Below are 14116 nucleotides of genomic sequence, written 5' to 3' on the forward strand. Positions count from 1 at the left end.
TTGTCCACATAGCATAATCATGCCTCTATTACTTTAATTCCTTTTTTAAAAAGATTTTATTTATTCATGAGAGGCACACAAAGACAGACATAGGCAGAGGGAGAAGCAGGCTCCCCAGTGGGAGCCTGATGCGGGACTCTATCCTAGGACCCCAGGATCACAACCTGAGCTGAAGGCAGACTCTCAATCACTGAGCCACCCAGGTACCCCTAATTCCTAAATCTATTACTTGCATGTGTCTATGTGTGAATGTATTTGCATCTATGTATATCTACTTCTGTAAAGAAAGTCCCCGTCACAATTACATTTCTACATAGATGTGCAGAGGCCAATCTGGGTAGCGCAGTGAGAAAAAGAGTGGTCTGGGTATCAATAGGCAGAAATCTTTGTTTAGACTTTTTAGCTCTGGGACCATCAGCAAGTCATTTATCACTTCCACCCATTTCTCTGTACGAATGGCAATAAATGGTCTCTATGGTCTCTTACATCTCCAAGATCCTTTGAAATGCAATTTGATGGTAAAAAATGGCTTTTCAACACTTAGATCCCTCTGACCACAAACCTTAGATTGAAATACCTCAGAGAAGACAGGAAATATTTCTAAGTATTTGGTATGGCTACATTGATCTTCTAAGATTGCAGGGGGGCAGGGGGAATGTGTGAGTTAAAACGAAAGCCGAGGTTGGTGCTGGAAGTTTTGAGGCATTTGATTTGAAAGTTGCTCTAGAAAGGGGTGCTAGAAGGACCACCCTGTTAAGGGGAACATGAGGTCCTGCAGTTTGAGAACTATTTAGGTTTGTAGCTTGTATAAGAATATGACCACTGGGTCAATTAGCTCTCAGATGAATGCTGAAGTCACCATGTAGTGTATCATGGAAAATAAAGTATCATGAGCTGTCGCTTAGATGACCTAGTTTCATGTTATTTTCTGCTTACGTTTTGCTCATCTAATAGTCTTTTTAGAAGTCATTTCAAATGCTCTGCTCTTATGAGTTTAGAGCTCTGCAGGGAGTAAGGGAAAGGTCATGAGTCCACAGTAGCAAATGGTTGAAGGGGCACAGCGTCCCCAGCCCTCACCCCACCCTAAAGCTTGGCCACAACAGCAGCAACCCTAGCAAGATGCCCAGGGGGGGAGGCACTGGGAATGCCAGGAGTCAAAAGTCAAGTCTGCGGTCCTGTCCCCTTTTTCCATGAGGAGATAGATCCTTCCGCTATTGTGAGTTGTGGAAGATTCTGGATGTTATGGTCACTAAGGGGTATAGTCATTTTCCTACATTAGCACAAGGTTTAGCCAATATCAAAACATCTGACCTTTCAGAGTGGTGTTTTTCTTCCTATTTATTTGTACCCTGACCTGTCTCAAGATTTAAAGCTGTTTACAAAGTCACGTAAGTGAAGTACAACAGCATAAATTAGAACACCAAGAGAAAGGTGAGGCAGAGGAAAAACAAGGACAGGGACACAAAAGTGTGTCAAGAGTGAGACAGGCAAGCCGTGGAGTTCCAGAGGCACACTGGGCTTTGGTGTGTTGGGCTTTTTAAAACTTGCTGAAGCTGTCAAACCAGTGTTGTGTTTGCATTCCCTAGGATCCTATCATTGTTGGGGACAAAGCCCAGCAACACAATCAAATCCAGATTCACTGGACAGAAGGAGGACTCCTACCTAATCCAATGCCCTAATCCAGTGCAAAGCACCCAGTTCACCAGCTATGGAGGCTTTCTAGAACTTGAGCTCGCTAGATAAAAGCCCCAAATTTAAAACTACAATTAAGGAGAGGTTCCCAAGTGTTTGGTCTGTTTTACTGTGGAGTAAGACTAGACTTCTCAGAGTAGTCTGAGCTTTCTAAGGAGAGAGGGGGACGTGAGGGGGCGGGGGGTGCTCCTGGGAGCAGGAGGTGCAGGCAAAGCCATGGAAGCTACCCTGAGCTGGGCCTGGCCAGGGAGGGGTGTGTAAGGATGCCTCTGAATCTCTTTTACCCCTCCCAGACAACTGCTGGTGGGGCCACCACCCAGGATTTCACCTGAGCTACATTCCAAAGACGTTTGGGATACCAGAGCATGTGAGAAACACTAAGAGAACAGGTCCCAGCCCTCCCTCCTCCCAGGGCCAGCTGAGGAGCAATCCAGAGCACAAGGAGGAAGACGTTTCCCATCTCCCACACCCTCCTCTGTTCCAGCAGTGGGAAGGGAGAGTTGCCAGGGCAGAGATGCCCAACTTCTCAAGTTCAAAGTTTGGGTTTCTTCTTCTAGGCTCTCAGATTTACTCAACAGCACCACCTGCTGTCTCCAAAGTCAGGAAACCGGAGAGAGCCTAGTAGACTCACCTTTGGAGTGGATCACATTGCCCCCTCACTGGGCCTGCAGAGTCTGGGAAAAAGCAGCAGGAGGGCAGGACACCCCTGCAGGCCAGCTTTATGCCCTTTCCTCCATGGCCCCTGCCTCCTTCCTCCATGCCAGCCCTCCCCTGTCAAAACCCACCAATTCCTCATAGCTTGATGCTAATCCCACCACCACCCCTTCAACAACCTTACCTTTTTTTTTTAATTTTTAAAAATTTTTTTGTTTTACCCGCTTACCATTGATAAAGTAGGTCCTAGACCCGAATTCTATTCCTAGCTTCTGCACTTCCTGGTAGGAAGGGTGGCTCACTAGGGTCTGGTAGAGTGATGGACCCCTCAACATTCTCATGGAGGACATGCTGCCCAATAACTTAAAAAAAAATTGTGGTGAAACACACATAACCTAAAATTTACATTTTCAAGTGCATAGTTCAGTAGGGGTAAGTAATCCACAGTGTCCAGAAGTCTTTTCCTCTTAACCCTGGTAACATTTTCAACACTGTTCCCATCCCCCAGCTCCCACCCCTCCTGTCTCTTATCATATCTCAAGTTCTTCATTGTCATATATTTTTAAAAAGATTTTATTTACTTATTCATGAGAGACACACAGAGAGGCAGAGGGAGAAGCAGGCCCCATGCAAGGAGCCCTATGAGGACCGATCCTGGACTCCGGGATCACGCCCGAGCTGAAGGCAGACGCTCAAGCGCTGAGCCACCCAGGCGTCCTGTCCTGTGTCACATATTTTTTTAACTGACCTCATGAACCCTCATGGAGCTCATAAAATAGAATCCATTAGCTTAGTCATCTCTCAATTTCCCACAGTCTCTCTTTAGTACTGGTTTATTTCGTTTTTCTTTCTCCTCTCCTTAAAGCAGTTTTAGGGATGCCTGGGTGGTTTAGTCGCTTAACCATCTGCCTTTGGCTTGGGTCATGATTTCAGGGTCCTGGGATCAAGCCCTGCATCAAGGTCCCGGCTCAGTGGGGAGTCTGTTTCTCTCCCTCCCCCGTCCCTCCTCTTCCCCTGGTGCGCTCTCTCTTATCCTCTCTCTCAATAAATAAAATCTTTTGTTTTTTAAAGCAGTTTTGTTCCTTGTTTTTTTTCACCTCCTGACAAAGACAAGGCAGAAAAAGAGAAAATAGTTAAGGTTTTCTCATTTTTCTGCAGCTGCAGCTCTGTGAAAGTCAGCCCAGGAAGGAGCTAAATAGCTGACTCCTTAGCGGGTGCTGGACAGACTTCCCTGAGTCCAAGAGCCCTGGAATCGTATGCAAGTTGTATTTGCATGTGGAAATATAAATATATTTGGGAGACATTGTCTGCCTTTCTCCAGACTCTCAAAGGGGTCCCTGGCCCAGAAAAAGCTGAGAGCCACTGACAGCCACCCTTGGAGGTTTCATTTACCCAGCTCCCTCCTTGAACAATCAAAGGCTGTGACATGCATGATGCCCAACAGCATCCTTGCCTTGTAGTGACCACAGTTGTGGACTGAATGAGCAAGGGCATCGGAGAGTGGCAAGAACATCACAGAAAGAAAATTGGAGCAAAGAGTTTGGCAGAAGGATTGAAGTGGAATCATGAGGGGAGGGTTATCTGTAGACATTCCCAGGAATCCAGAGAGATCATGAGGCTAAACAGAGGCCTTTTGTATCTCACCTTAGCCTTGGGTGGCTCCTTGAGTTCTCACCTAGTGACTTTAGTGACCACAGAAATGTCTGGAAGATTTTGGCTAATAATAACTCTTACTGAGCACTTGTAATGCTCTTTACAGACAGCACCTTACTCATTCCCACCACAACCCATAAAAGTGGGTATTTTAAGCCTCATTTTAAAGGGGAGAAAACAGGGCCTTAGGGATAATAGGTAATTTTTCCCAAAGTCAAACCACAGATTTGAACCCAATTTGTCTCACTTCAAAGCACATCCTCCTGACCACTAGGCTATTCCTTGTTTTATTTTATTGATATAAAATGGAGAAAAGCTTATTTTTCCTAAGTAAAGAATATACCTTACCTCCTCCACACTCCCTCCAGGGAAATCCATTTTCATTGGGGAAATACTAAATAAGTTGCTCAGCTGTGTGTAAAGGGTGATGATACTCCAGGTATACCCCTGGGTGCTCTAGTAATAAGAGGTGCTTTTTTTTTATTATTTATTTTTATTTTTTTTTTTAAGAGGTGCTTTTTAAACTGCCTTCTAAAGGATGTAATTCGAAAACTCTAAAATGCCCTGATGAGAGAAATTGAGGAAGACACAAAGAAATGGAAAGACAGGGATCCCTGGGTGGCGCAGCGGTTTAGCGCCTGCCTTTGGCCCAGGGCGCGATCCTGGAGACCCGGGATCGAATCCCACATTGGGCTCTGGTGCATGGAGACTGCTTCTCCCTCTGCCTGTGTCTCTGCCTCTCTCTCTCTGTGACTATCATAAATAAATAAAAATTTAAAAATGTTTAAAAAAAAAAGAAATGGAAAGACAGTCCATGTTCCTGGATTAGAAGAATAAACATTGAAATGTCTATACTACCCAAAATAACCTACAGATTTAATGCAATCCCTATCAAAATATCAACAGTATTTTTCACAGAACTAGAACATATAATCCTAAAGCTTGTGTGGAACCACAAAAGACCACTAATGGTCAAAGCAATCTTGAAAAAGAAAGACAAAGCTGGAGGCCTCACATTTCCAGACTTCAAGTTATATTTTGTAATATACAAAGCTGTAGTGATCAAAACAGTAATGGTACTGGCACAAAAACAGACACATAGATCATGGAACAGAATAGAAACCCAGAAATAAACCCACAATTATATAGTCAATTAATCTTCAACAAAGTATGAAAGAATATGTATTAGGAAAAAGTCTCTTCAATGGTGCTGGGAAAATAGGACAGCTACATACAAAAGAATTAAACTGGACCACTTTCTTTCACCACATACAAAAATAAACTCAAAATGGATTAGAGACCTAAATGTGAGACCTGAAACTATGATTTTTATAAATCCTAGAAGAGAGCACAGGCAGTAATGTCTCTGACACTGGCTATAGCAACATTTTTCTAGATATATCTCCTGGGGCAAGGAAATAAAAGCAAAAATAAATTATTGGAACTACATCAAAATAAAAAGTTTCTGCACAACAAGGAAACCATCAACAAAACTAAAAGGCAACCTACTGAATGGGAGAAGATATTTGCAAATGATACATTTGATAAAGGGCTAATACCCAAAATATATAAAGAACTTACACAACTCAATACTCTAAAAACAAATAATCCACCTAAAATATGAGCAGAAGACATGAACAGACGTTTCTCCAAAGGCATCCAGATGGCCAACAGATATATGAAAAGATGCTCAACATCACTGATCATCAGGGCAATGCAAATCAAAACTAAAATGAGATATCACCTCACACTTGTCAGAAGAGCTAAAATCAAAAACACAAGCAACAACAAGGGTTGGTGAGGATGTGGAGAAAAAGGAACTCTCTTTGCACTGTTGGTGGATGTCAGAAAAGGGGACTCTTTTTGCACTGTTGGTGGGAATGAAAACTGGTACAGCTGCTGTGGAAAACAGTATGGAGGTTCCCCAAAATTTAAAAATAAAACTACCCTATGATCTAGTAATTGCATTACTGAGTATTTGCCCATAAAATACAAAAACACTATTTCAAAGGGATGGGTACATGCACTTCTATGTTTATGGCAGCATAATCGACAATAGCCAAACTAAGGACACAGCCCAGGTGTCCATCAATACATGAATGGATAAAGAAGAAGTGGAGTATATTGGAATATTACTCAACCATAAAAGGAATAAGATGTTGCCATTTGCAACAACCTGGATGGTTGCTAATGAGTGTAATACTAAGTGAAATAAGTCAGAGAACCAAAAATACCATTTGATTTCACTCACTTGTGGAATTTAAGAAACAAAACAAATGAGCAAAGGGAAGATAAAAGAGAGAGGGGACCAAGAAACAGACTCTGAACTATAGAGAACACCCTTCTGGAGACCAGAGGGCAGGTGGGGGGGGTAGGTGAAATAGGTGATAGGGATTAAGAATACACTTACCATGGGACACCTGGGTGGCTGAGCGGTTGAGCATCTGCCTTCAACTCAGGGTGTGATCCTGGGATCCCTGTGAGGAGCCTGCTTCTCCTTTATCTCTGCCTCTCTCTGTGTGTTTCTCATGACCAAAATAAAGCATTTTTAAAAGAATACAGTTATCATGATGGGCACTGAGTAATGGATAGAATTGTTGAATCATCCTATTTATTGTACACCTGAAACTAATAGAACACTGTTAACTATACTGGAATTAAGATATTAAACTTAATAAAAAGAAGATATAAAGGTTTGCAAATTTAAACACAAAAAGACAAAATGGAGGGGCCCCTGGGTGGCTCAGTGGTTGAGTGTCTGTCTTTGGCTCAGGGCATGATCCCAGGGTCTGGGGATCGAGTCCCGCATCAGGCTCCCTGTGAGGAACCTGCTTCTGCCTCTGCCTATGTCTCTGCCTCTCTCTGTGTCTCTCATGAATGAATAAATAAAATCTTTTTAAAAAGACAAAAAGGATTTTAGGTAATTTGATGACCTTTTGTGTTCTAAAAAAAATGCCACTCAATTACATCTTGGCGTTTTAAGACCAAAAAAAAATTCCATATGGGGTAAATTCACTTCCCTGTCTCCATGACAGCTTCAGTTTTGCTATGTGAGATCAGTTTTGAAGAAATGTACTGTGTTGAATCTGCCTCAAAGGGAGAATGGTGAAAAGCCAAGGCTGGGGGCAGGGACGGCCACCCACATTCACTGCCCCATATTTACTGAGCCCCAAGTGCCAGACCCTGAATGAGGGCCCAAAAATACTGCCCTACAAAAGTAGCTGACTTAGGTCTCTAATAAGGGAAAATTCGGAGAATGAAGCCTACACCTAGGTGCAAAACTTACATTTACCAGATTGGAGTTGCTTGCAGAAAGCACAGGTTTCTGCAGAACCGGGTAGGCTGCCTCTCCGAGGGGGCATTTTTCTGGTTCCAATGTTCTATAGAACAAGGAGTCAATTAACAAAAGTGCTATCACAAAAATTGGAGAACCCGTTATTGCTGGGCACAGGCTTGATAAGGCAAAAATGTTCCCTGCTTTGGGTTACGTTAAATTGTCAAAGTCGGAGAATAAAATAAACACAAAGAGGCATAAAGGAAACAAGAAAGAGGAAAAAATATGTTTGTGGGGGGCAGAGACCTTACTTTATAGGACAGTCGGATAACAGTTTTTCTGAGGGGGAAGCATTTAAGCCAAGAGGCGAGACTCACACGATGAGAAAGAGCTGCCGTTGCAATAAGCAGAGAAAGTGTTCCTGGCCTAAGAGACAGTGTGTGCAAAGGCCCTGGGACAGGAAGACCTGTTTATGTTCCAAGAACTGAAAGATCGGGGTGGCTGCAGTGTGGTGAACAAGCGAGAGATGGCGCTTCAATATTGTATCACAGCGGGCAGCCCGGGGGTGCTCAGCGGTTTAGCGCCGCCGCGGTCAGCCCAGGGCGTGATCCTGGAGACCTGGGATCGAGTCCCACGTCGGGCTCCCTGCATGGAGCCTGCTTCTCCCTCTGCCTGTGTCTCTGCCTCTCTCACTGGGTCTCTCATGAATAAATAAGTAAAATATTAAAAAAATATATTGTATCACAGCGTGAGGGTCCCTGTTACAGGTCCCCGGGGAGGAGTAGGAGGAACACAGATTTGGCTGCGCGGGAAGACCCTGGAGCCGGAACACCCACCCTCGCCCCTAACGCCCAGCCCTCCGCCGCCCAGCTGTGCGGCTTCCTCCGCGGTTCGCCGCGCCGCGGGCCAGTCCTGTTCGGGAGACGGGAGCCCCAGCCCTGGCTGGCCCGGGGCCCCAGGCCGAAGCCTAGGTAGCGGACGCCTCCCTCCACCACCCCCCCGGGGCTCCCAGCTGCCCCCCACCCAGCGCCCGAGGCCCACACCCTCAGTCCCGGCGGGCCGCGCAGTCCTCCAGGCCGTATCCTTGCTCCGCCACAGGACCCCAGCCTCGGCTTTTCTCAGCCGAAGCTAGGGGTCACCCCAGGCAACACACACACACACACACACACACACACACACACACACACACACACGCCTTGGGCCGCCTCTGCCTGCGGAGAACCGGGTCCAGCCTGGAAGAAGCGCCCAGTGCCGGGTGCGGGCTCTCCTCCGGCTGCACGCGCAGCCGTCTGTTGACCAGCGCAGGCCTGCGTGCTCCCACCTCCTTTTCCTTCATCACAGGTCTTGCTGGCACCCACGGCCGACGGAAAAGGGGACAAGGCAGCCCAAGAAATGCTGGGTAAAGCGCAGCGCGCGCGCTCACACACGGCTGGGCTCGGGCGCCTGCACCTGTGAGTTGCCACGGGAAGGGGGGCACGTCCTTGGGATGCGATGGAACCCTCTGGGCGAACCTCGGAGTTGCGGCGCACCTTCAGAGGCGGATTCACGTAAAGATCCAGCTCCCCGACTGCAGGTCACAGCAGGTGGCCGCGAGTCGAGTACTGCACCTTGGAATCCTTTCTCCTGGCCGCTGTCCTACCCAAAGCACGTACACACCGGATAGTGAAGAAGCCTGAGCTAGCTTGGCCCTCGGTGGCCGCCAGCAATCCCGAGGAGGAGCTCGACTGCCAGCAGAAAAGGCGGAGCCGCAGGGTCGGTGCAGAAGCCCCCTGGAGCCTGGCGCGCAGAACCTGGCCTTTCCGCAGCCACGCGCGCCGGCCTCTGCTCCTGAGCAGCTAGTGGCGCCGCACGCACTTTCACCGGGCTTTCCCCGTCAGAAGAAAGGCTGTTGACCAGTCCATCCCTCCTACCTGTTCCTTTAGCTCCTTGTCCCTACGAGCCCCTCTGTGCGGCAGGTTTGCGTCCCGCGCAGAGAACAGTATGTGCTCGGAAGGGGACGCACTTGGGCAGCTCTTCATTCTCCGCAAGGCGCGGGAGGTTTCGGTTGGTTCCCTTGGTTCCGGGCGCGCGCAACCCTGGAGGCTCCCCTTGGCGCGAGCAGTCTCCCTCCGGGCCCTGTTCTGCACGCTCACTACTTCCTCAGGGTTAGACGCAAGAGCCCTTGGGAGCCAGAGTGAAGGAGTGAGGGGAGCCGCCTGGATGAGGAGAGGCAACACCCTTAGCAAAGGTCAAGGCACCCTGCACATGGAGCCCCACGCCCCTTACTAGCCTAGCCGTGTGACCGGTGTGGGGCAGGTTACTGATGCTCACTCACCAAGACATGAGACGCTGGACATGCTTAGAACAGTACAGCTTGAGATGAGCATTCAACATCTGTTAGCTATGATAGTCACGGTCATTATTACAGTCTGGACTCATTGCAAGAACTAGATGCATTTGCAGACAATTTACTCAGCCTAAGTACCCATATTTCCAGTGTCTGAGGCTGAGTTGCAAAGGTAAACAGAACAAAAAGTGAAAATGTACTCGTCCCATGTCAACTCCACCTGGAAATGCACCATTATCGAAATCCTGTCTAATCTTTCACCTGCAGACCATCACCTTCTACATTTCTCTGATTCCAAGACTTCTAATTCACTGGCTCCCATGACTTTTTCACTTTTTATCACTCCTCTCATATCTTTTTTTCAAGTGGACTATAATTGACATAATCTGCACATATTTGAAGTATACAATGTGATAAGCTTTGACATATTACACGCCCATGAAATCACCACTGTGATCAAGATAATGCTCATATCTCCACCTCCAAAAATTTTCTTGTGTCTGTTGGTAATCCCTCTGGCTCAGGCAACCACTGATCTTTTTGTTACTACAGCCTAGTTTGCATTTTCTAGAATATTATACAAAGGGAATCACACAGTATGTCCTTTTTCATCTAGCTTTTTTTACTCAGCATAATTATTTTGCAATTCATTTGTGTTTGTGTTATCAATATGGACATTTGATTTCATTGCAAGTCGTGTTCCATTGTACAGCTATACCACAATTTGTAAATCTATTCAAATCCATTCACCTGTTCATGGGCTTTTCAGTTGTTTCTAGTTATTGGCTATTACAAATAAAACTGTCTTGAACATTCATGTACAAGATTCTGTATGGATATATACTTCTTTTCCTCTTGGGTGAATACCTAATAGTGGAATAACTGAATCATATGGTAAGTAGTGTTTAATTCTTTAAAACGCTGCCAAATGTTTTCCAGAGTGGTTGTGTCATCTCACGTTCCCAGCAGCATTGTATGAGAGTTTCCATTTCTCCACATTCTCACCAATACTTAGTATGCTCAATCTTTTTATTTGTATTTCCTTATTGATTCCTTATTAACTATTGATGTTGAACATCTTTTCCTATGCTTTATTTGCCACTCATATATTTTTTTTCTTGAAGTATCTGTTCAAATCTTCTCCCATTTAAAAAATTCTGGTGTTTTATTACTCAGTTTATAGTTATTTAAATATTCTAGACACAAATCCTTTATCGGATACATGATTTGCAAACCTTTTTTCCCAGTCTGTGACTTGTCTTCTCTCTCTTTTTTTTTTTAAGATTTCTTTCATTTATTTCTGACAGAAAGTGCACACATGTGCAAGCAGGGGAGGGGCAGAGGAGAAAGAGAGAGAGAAAATCCTGAAACAGACTCCTCCATGGGTGCAGAGCCTCACATGGGGCTTGAACCCAGGACCCTGAGATCAGGACCTAACCGGAAATCAAGAGTCAGCTGCTTAACCAACTAAGCCACCCAGTGCCCCTTATCTTTGCATTCTTTTAACAATGACTTCAGGGATGCCTGGGTGGCTCAGTGGTTGAGCGTCTGCCTTTGACTCAAGGTGTGATCCTGGGGTCCCAGAATAGAGTCCCACATTGAGCTCCCTGCATGGAGCCTGTTTCTCCCTCTTCCTATGTCTCTGCCTCTCTCTGTCTCTCTGTGTCCCTCATGAATAAAGTCTTTTTTTAAAAAAACAATGACTTCAAATGGCAGAAATGTTTAATTTAAAAAAAAAAAGAAATGCTTAATTTCAATAAATTCAAATTTGTCTGTTCTTTCTTTTATGGATCATGCTTTGATGTCATATCTAAGAAATCTTTGCCTAACCAAAAGTCACAAAGATTTTCTCCTGTTCTTTCTTCTACAAGTTTTATATTTTGGGGTTTTACATTTTACACTTAGGCTTATGATCTATTTTGAGTTAAATTTTATATATGGTGAAAGGTATGGATTGAAATTCTTCTGTTTCTCTTTTTTTTTCCTTCTTCCCCCCCCCTTTTTTTTTTGCATGTGGATATCCAACATTTATAGTCCCTTCTGTCACATTCCTTTGCATCTCATCAAAAACAAATTGTCCAGGGGCCCCCGGGTGGCTCAGTCAGTTAAGTATCTGACTTTTGATTTTGGCTCAGGTCGTGATCTCTGGACCATGGGATCCAGCCCTGCACTGGGATACCATGGGATCTGCTTGGGATTCTCTCCCTCTCCCTTTCCCTTTGCCCTTCCCCCTGCTTGTGTTCTTTAAATACATTAATACATAAATAAATAAAATCTTTAAAGAAAAAAATCAGTTATCCATATACATATGTGTGCTTATTTCTAAAACTCTATTATGGTCTACCTTTACACCAAAACCACACCATCTTGATTTCTATGGCTTCATAAGACTTGAACTCAGTAGTGTTAGTTCTCTTTGCTGTTTCTCAAAGTTGTTTTGGCTATTCTAGGTCCTTTGCATTTCCACACGATTTTTATTTACTTAGTTGTTTGCTTGTTTATTATTGGTTTTATTTTATTCATTCCCCTTGCACACCTCCCCTCTGGCAACCCTAGGTGTGTTCTCCATATTTAAGAATCTGTTTATTTTGCTTGTTTGTTCATTTGCTTTGTTGGGGTTTTTTGTTTTGTTTTGTTTTTTAGATTACACATAAGTGAAATAAAATGGTATTTGTTTTTCTCTATCTGACATTTCACTTAGCATTATATCCTCCAGGTTCATTCATGTTGTAGCAAATGGCAAGATCTCATTCTTTTTTGTGACTAACAGTCCATTGTATATATATATATATATATATATATATATATATATATATATATACCACATCTTCTTTATTCATTTACCTATCAATGGACACCTGGGTTGCTTCTATATCCTGGCTATTGTAAATAATGCTGCAAAAAATGTGGGGTGCATATACATTTTCATATTTTAGAATTCATGGTTTTATTTTCTTTGGGTAAATAGCCAGTAATGGAATTACTGGATCATATGATATTTCCATTTTTTAAAGATTTTATTAATTTGAGGGGAGAAGGGAAGGGCAGAGGGAGAGGATCCTGAGCAGACTCTTCACTGAGCATAAAGCCTAATGAGATCATGACCAGAAATGGAAACCAAGAGTTGGAGCCGTGCCAACTGAGCCACTCAGGTGCCCCAGGATATCTTTATTTTCAATTTTCTGAGGAACCTCCATGCTGCTTTCTACAGCGGTTGCACCAATTTTCATTTCTACCAACAGAGCACAAGTTTCCTTTTCTCCACATCCTCACCAACACCTGTTAATTCTTACCTTTTGATTCTAGCCATTCTGACTGGTGTGAGGTGATATCTCATGGTGGTTTTAATTCCATATGAGGTTTTTTTGGAGATTTTATTTATTTGACACAGAGAGAGAATACAAGCAGGAGGAGCTGCAGGCAGAGGGAGAGGGAGAAGCAGGCTTCCAACTGAATAGGGAGCCGGACTTGAGGCTTAATCCCAGGATCCTGAGATCATGACCTGAGCCGAAGGCAGACACCTGACTGAGCCACCCAGGTGCCCTTCCACTTGAGTTTTAAAATTAGCTCCTGGGATCCCTGGGTGGCACAGCGGTTTAGCCCCTGCCTTTGGCCCAGGGCGCGATCCTGGAGACCTGGGATCGAATCCCACGTCGGGCTCCCGGTGCATGGAGCCTGCTTCTCCCTCTGCCTATGTCTCTGACTCTCTCTCTCTCTCTCTCTCTCTGTGTGACTATCATAAATAAATTTAAAAAAATTAAAATTAGCTCCTCAATATCTATAGAAAAAAAAGGCTAGTGGAACAGCAGTTCTGCTATAATGCTTGTTTTGAAAACTTGAATTTCTTTAAATATATATTAGGGAATAATTTGAACATAACTTAGGTGCAATTTTGTCTGCAACAAGCACTAGGGGAATGCTGATAGCTGCACACCAGCTGGGAATAAGGCTTTGAAGGAGCTCCAACTTGTTTTGCCTCCTCTGGTGGCTGCCAGGATGCTGGAGTTAAATCATGTTTTTCACTGTTGGCTTTTAAGACTATGCAGAGCTAGAGAAAGGGGATGGGAACATGGCAAGTTAAAACCCCACAAAGCTCACTGCTTTTATCTAGAGTCAGCTGTTTTTCTTGAGTAAACACTCTCTGGATTGCTGCAAACCTTAGATTAATTTCCAGAGTTATGAAAAAGTTCTTCTGATAATCTATTCTGGCTTCTCATTTCTCTTATGGCTGAGAGAATTTTCAGAGGTCCTTACACCACTATTTTCACTGACTTCACTTCCTCCTCTCATGTCAACTTTCCTTCACAGCCAGCCCTGTTACCATGGTCCAAACAGCAGCTGCTGCCTACAAGTTCTCAGGTCCTTCTTGCCTTTTTCTCATCTTTACTGCAGGATCCCCATCATGATCACACCTGCTTAATCTCTTCCTCCAATTCTGCATGTAAGTAACTGAATTTTTCTGGAGAAAACCCTATAACCTTACTCAAATGGGCACTCCATGAAAGCAGTCTTACTAC

At 44.4% G+C, this 14116-nt stretch overlaps 1 protein-coding gene across 3 annotated transcripts in view; it reads right to left on the reverse strand.

The window, feature by feature from the left end:
• GOT1L1 (glutamic-oxaloacetic transaminase 1 like 1) overlaps nt 1-14116 on the reverse strand; it is a 40565-nt gene that overhangs the window by 4856 nt on the left and 21593 nt on the right. For 2 of the 3 annotated variants that reach the window (XR_012007679.1, XR_012007677.1), the window contains exons 9-10: nt 7286-7379; nt 6410-6524 (exon numbers count right to left, since the gene is read on the reverse strand). The gene's annotated coding sequence lies outside the window, so the exon portion shown is untranslated. The remainder of the gene's footprint in view (nt 1-6409; nt 6525-7285; nt 7380-14116) is intronic. The other variant, XR_012007678.1, reaches the window with a different exon arrangement.

This window comes from Canis lupus, chromosome 15 (genome assembly GCF_048164855.1).
Source record: "Canis lupus baileyi chromosome 15, mCanLup2.hap1, whole genome shotgun sequence".
NCBI classification, from domain to species: domain Eukaryota; kingdom Metazoa; phylum Chordata; class Mammalia; order Carnivora; family Canidae; genus Canis; species Canis lupus.